This window comes from Aethalodelphis obliquidens, unplaced genomic scaffold (genome assembly GCF_003676395.1).
Source record: "Aethalodelphis obliquidens isolate GAN/ISIS:26980383/991018 unplaced genomic scaffold, ASM367639v1 scaffold7, whole genome shotgun sequence".
Taxonomy (NCBI): Eukaryota; Metazoa; Chordata; class Mammalia; order Artiodactyla; family Delphinidae; genus Aethalodelphis; species Aethalodelphis obliquidens.
Genome location: NW_020837951.1, coordinates 51,040,266 through 51,045,913, shown reverse-complemented (window position 1 = coordinate 51,045,913; position 5,648 = coordinate 51,040,266). Strand labels below are relative to the sequence as shown.

At 50.3% G+C, this 5,648-nt stretch overlaps 1 protein-coding gene across 6 annotated transcripts in view; it reads right to left on the bottom strand.

Annotated features, from left to right (window-relative positions):
- KANK1 (KN motif and ankyrin repeat domains 1) overlaps positions 1-2,608 on the bottom strand; it is a 193,553-nt gene extending 190,945 nt beyond the window's left edge. For 2 of the 6 annotated variants that reach the window (XM_027105749.1, XM_027105752.1), the window contains exon 1: positions 2,517-2,606. The gene's annotated coding sequence lies outside the window, so the exon portion shown is untranslated. Of the gene's footprint in view, positions 1-2,516 lie in introns of all 6 variants that reach the window. The other 4 variants (XM_027105750.1, XM_027105751.1, XM_027105746.1 and 1 more) reach the window with 3 other exon arrangements.
- Between the last annotated feature and the right edge of the window lie 3,040 nt (positions 2,609-5,648).

Genomic DNA, 5,648 nt, shown 5'->3' with positions numbered 1-5,648 from the left:
AAAAAAAAAAACGTGATCTTCAGAGCGTGCACAAATAGTCCAACAAAATGCTTAAGGGTCCGAAATTTTTGAGATTCCCCTTTGCTGCTTCTGAATCTGCTCACCCTTCTCCATTTTAACAGACCTCAGCTCCCACAAGTACTCCCCTTTCAGCCTTTCTCCAACTCCTTTCCCCAGTTTCTTGAATTTCCTCCAACTAGACCCTTTCCCATCCTCCTCCTCCACCTCAGACCAAGGGTTAATACATGAGCACAGTAGCTCATAGGGCTATTTGAGAGCAGGTGCTGATACTCATGAAATGAACCCAAGTCTTGAATGTATCCATTCTAGTGGCCATTTATCTGTGGTTTCTTTCTTTGGGGACAGTGGATACTTTAAAACAAAACTAACACCTCCCCCCAAAACACATACACAAAATAGAACTCGCATTTGCTGAGGCAGAACCTCAACTGGAATGATTTGTGGACTTGGCAAATCTAAAGTGTGAAAGTGCCCCAAAGCACTGGCGTGCCCTACCTACAGGGATAAAATGCATTCCTAACTTGTGTATTTTTTATTATTAACTTATTTATTCATTTATTTATTTTTTGGTTGCGTTGGATCTTCGTCGCTGCGTGTGGGCTTTCTCTAGTTGCGGCGAGCGGGGGCTTCTCATCGCTGTGGCTTCTCTTGTTGCAGAGCACGGACCCTAGGCGTGCAGGTTTCAGTAGTTGCAGCATGTGGGGATCAGTAGCTGTCGCTCGCGGGCTCTAGAGCGCAGGCTCAGTAGTTGTGGCACACGGGCTTAGCTGCTCTGCGGCATGTGGGATCCTCCTGGACCAGGCATCGAACCCGTGTCCCGTGCATTGGCAGACGGCTTCTTAACCACTGCGCCACCAAGGAAGTCCCTAACTTATGTATTTTTAAAGGAGGCAATTATTCCTCTACTGGCAGCTTCTCCTCCATCCTTAGACACTGTAATCTCACCAGAGGACAGCCCATTCTTAATATTTCTTCCATTGCTCAGCAGCAGCACCTTTCCCCAAATCTACTAACTGAAAAAGGGCCGAAGTTAATAATCTCAGTTTTTTCATTCAATTTCTATCTTGGGAAAGCTTCACTTTATAATGAGGGAGTGAGAGGCTGGGGGAAGGAGAAATGGGGAATAACTGCTTAATGGGCACTAGGTTACTTTTGGGGGTGATGAAAATGTTCTGGAATTAGACAGTAGGGACGACTGCACAACTGTGAATATACTAAAAAAAAAAAAAACACCGAATTATACTCTTTAAGTGGGTAAATTTATGGAACGTTTATCATATCTCAACTTTTAAAATAAATAACATGTGGGAGTGCCCAACTTTTTTGTAGAGAAAGTTGGATGAAAGAAGCAACTAGCAGATGGACAGCTAAGTACCACCTAAAAAGCAAGGTGAATACACTCATGAATTAAAAACGAGGAAACTGGCCCTGATTTCCATCCAGCTCAGAGGTGGATGGGATGCAGCTGGGGCAAGAAAGTGCACAACCATAGATCTGGATGATTAACCTTCCTTGTTAGTCTCAGGGCTCCCGTCTTGATATAGTGTTTCATTAATTCGACGAACCTCCGTAGAGACGATGTGCAGAGAGCGGGCGCTGGGGGACGCCATAGATTGTTTTTAACGCTAACTTGCCAAAGCCCTCGTCAAGTCACCCCCGCGCAGCACAAGTTCTTGCTGACTTGCAGGACCCGCCGCGAAGAGTTGCCTCTGAAAGTTCCCCGCGGACCCAGGTGGAGAAGAACGGTCAAGGGGAGGAGACTGCCGTGGGCATGGAAGGGGCTTGGAAGAGGGGGGGCGTTGAGGGAACAAGTCTGCTTAAGGGCGCTCGCACCCTGCCTCGACACGACCACCAGAAGCTCACGCTGTCCCGGCCGGGTTCGACTGGCCCCGGAGGCCCAGAGCTCCCGAACTCCTCCCCCACCGCCCGGCCCCTTCAACCCTGGCCGGAGCCATCTCGGAGTCCGCTGAGGGTGACCGGAGGCCACCTGCCGCTCCGCGACCGAGGAAGAAAGGGGTCGACCGCCACTCCCTCCTGCGGAGCGGAGCCGAAAACTTCCAGGGGAGACGCCTCGGAGAGCTCTCTCAGCCTACCCGGGCTAATAAAGGACCCGGGGACACCCAAGGGCCGTGCGTCCCGGCCTGAGAGACGCCCGCACCCTCCCGCCTCTCAGCCCGGCCCGGACTTTCCCGCTGCCCCAAAGCCGCGCGCGCCGCGCTCCCCTTCCAAACCCTCGAGCCCCGCCGCCGCAGTGCGCCGAAGACGGCGGACCGCGGGGCCGCAGCAACCTCTCGGACCCCGTCCCTAGGCCCGTCCTGAGGCCGCCAGGGTAACCGGGCGAGCGGGAGCCCGCGGGGGCTGCCCTCCGCCACCGGCGCGCGCCAAGCTGGCCTGGCTGAGCGCGGAGACCGGCCCGGGGCAGGGGTCGGAGACCCGAGCCCCCGCGCTGACCCGCAAGAGAAAGGGGGCGCAGCGCAGCCCTCAGCTCCACTCACCTCCAGTAGCTCCTCTCAACCTGCGGCACCCGGCCAGCCCCTCTTTTCCTCGCCCGCGGCTCCCGGACCTCGGAGGAGGGGGCGGGGCGGGGCGGGGCGGCGGAGGGCGGAGCCTGCCCAGCTCGCAAGCGCCAGAATTAAACCCCGAAACGTACTGGAACCACCTGGGCCCCGCTGCTACCGCAAAAGCGAGATAGTCGGAGACCCACAAGCCTCCGACTCCGGGTGGGAAACGACTGTGGCTGCGTCCCGGAGAGCGACGGAGGCACAGCTCAGGCCTGCGAAACCCCAGTCGGCTCCCGAGACCTCAAGGAACCCCGACTCTCGGCGGCACTCTCTTTGTACCCCGGAGCCGGCCGGCGGGCAGACTCCAGTGCGCCTGCGCGCCGCTCCAATTCCACCAGGCCCACGAGGCACCTTCGCGCACCTCCGCCGCCTCGCCCAGGCCCACTGGCTTCGGCACCGCGAGAAGCAAGCAGAGCAGCTCCCTCCGCTCCGGCACGCTCCTGCTGCCTACGCGTGTTTACTTTCCTTCCCCGAGGGAGGGAAAAAAAAAATCCATCCCCAGTGAGACTTGCGTCAGATCGATTCTATCATCTCTGGCCCAGAGGAGTACCTGGACGCGGGAGGCTGGCACGGTTAACACCCCCGCCTAGCACCATTTACTGCCCCATCCCTCCACTAAGAAATTGCTCAGTGGGTGTCGGTTTGTTTCCAGGCCCCTGGTGAGAGCGGGACTCTGGAGCATTCAGGGATCTGGTTTCCTGCAGGTGCCTGAGCGGGACAGTCTGTGGACCGGCCTTGTGTCCTCCGTGCGCTCGCGCCGGCTCGGATGCAGGACGGAGTCCTCGGTGAAAAGGAGAGAATGCGTGTCCAGAAGGGTGCAGGTGTTCGGGGGACCCCAAAGAAGACGCAGTGCCTGCCTGGGGAGCATAGAACCGAGCTAGGAAGTCAGACACTCGATTCAGAGCAATCTAAGTGGGTGCAAGTGAGGCTGTGACTTGAGGCTTCTTTCAAATTGAAGATGGTTTGAATAAAAAGGACGGGAGGACCGACAAATATGACCAAGACAAGAAACACTAATGCCAGCTCTCCAATCACTGATTTTCTTAAGCGCGGGAAGCGGGGAGGGGGTCACCTCCTGAGCTCTCCAGCAGAGCACACACCCAGAGGGGCTTTAGGCAGTCACAGTGTTTTTGCAAGTAGGTTATAGTGAAGAGTCACCAAACCTCACAAGATGCTAGCCTCTGGGGAGAAGAGGCTGTGAAATCCCTACATGTTCACAGCAAAGCACACCTGCAAAATCCTGAAACTGATGGCCCCTGTCTGTGAAGAAGACAAGCAAAGGGCAGCTCACAGATACACAGGGGCAGGAAATCTCACTTTTAGCCTCATTCCTTTGCCAGCTCACCGGCTGACGGTAAACAAAATCTTTCCTCCTTCTTGGCCTCAGTTTCTTCATCTGTAGAATAGGCTATAAGGATTCAATGGATCTTCTTTAAAATCCCTCGTCCCACAAATGTCTATGATTCTATGAAAAGAATACTTATTCCCAAGGGGGCTCCTGCATACACAAAGTGCCCTCCATCCTTTATTTCTCCTTCCTTACATTTAGTCAGTACACATTTATTTTGTAGGTCCTCAAAAGAAGACAAACCTAATCAAAAGTGTGGCAGATTCTGAATTTTTAGTGGATTTATATTTGAAATTTTACTTCATTTTTAGTCATTTTCCCACTGAGATACAATTCACATAGCATAAATTTACTCTTAAAGTGTATAATTTAGTGATTTTGAATATATTTTCAGTTATGCAACCATCACCACTATCTAATTCCAGAACACTTTCATATCATTACGATAAGAAACCCCATACTCATTAACAGTCACCCCCCAGCCCCCCCACCCCCACCCCCCCCCCCCCCCCCGCCGTAGCCCCAGACAACCACTAATCTACTTTCTGTCTCTATGAATTTGCCTATTCTGGACATTTCATATAAATAGAAATATGTAACATATAGCTTTTGGGTTTGGCTTCTTAAACTTAACATTTATATGCAGGATTCATCCATGTTGTAGTGTGTATCAGTACTTCATGCCTTTTTATAGCTGAATAATATTCTACTGTATGGATAAGACCACATTTCGTTTATCCATTCATACATTGATGGGCATTTTGGATTGTTTCCACTTCTTGGCTCTTAAGAATAATGCTGCTAAGACATTCATGTACAAGTGTTCGTGTAAACACATCTGTTCATTTCTCTTGGGTGTATGTCTAGGAGTAGAACTTCTTGGCTATACAGTAACTCTATAATTACTTTTTTGAGGAACTCATATACTTTTCCAAAGTGGCTGTAATATTTTACATTCCCATTATGAGGGTTCTAATTTCTCCATATCCTTGCTGACTGTTGTTATTGTCATCTCATATATAGATAGTAAGTGGTAGCTCATGGTTTTAATTTGCATTTCCCTAATGGCTAATAATGTTCAGCATCTTTTCATATCCTTACCGGCCATTTGTATATCTTCTTTGCAGAAATGTCTATTCAAATAATTTGCCCATTTTAAAATTGGGTTATGTGTCTTTTTATTGTTGGTCTTTATAAGAGACCTTTACTTATATCTGATAAGTGATACTAGTCCTTTATGTGGTATATATTTGTAAATATTTTCTCCCATTATGTGGCTTGTCTTTTTCACTTTCTTGATAGTGTCCTTTGAAGCACATGTGTTTTTCATTTGATAGTCATCTATATATATTTTTTTAAATTTATTTTTGTCTGCGTCAGGTCTTAGTTGCGGAACATGGCATCTTTTATTGTGGTGTGAGGGCTCTTTGTTGCAGCACTCGGGCTTCTCTCTAGTTGTGGTGCACCGGCTCCAGAGCACACAGGCTCAGTAGTTGTGGCGTTCGGGCTTAGTTCCCCGCCCCCCCACCCCCGGCATGTGGGATCTTAGTTCCCCGACCAGGGATCGAACCCACATCCCCTACACTGGAAGGCAGATTCTTAACCACTGGACCACCAGGGAAGTCCCTATAGTCATATATTTTTACAAAATAACATAAGCTAACACATAAGTAACACTTAACAGTTTTCTAGACTATAAAAGTGATGTATAGGGGCTT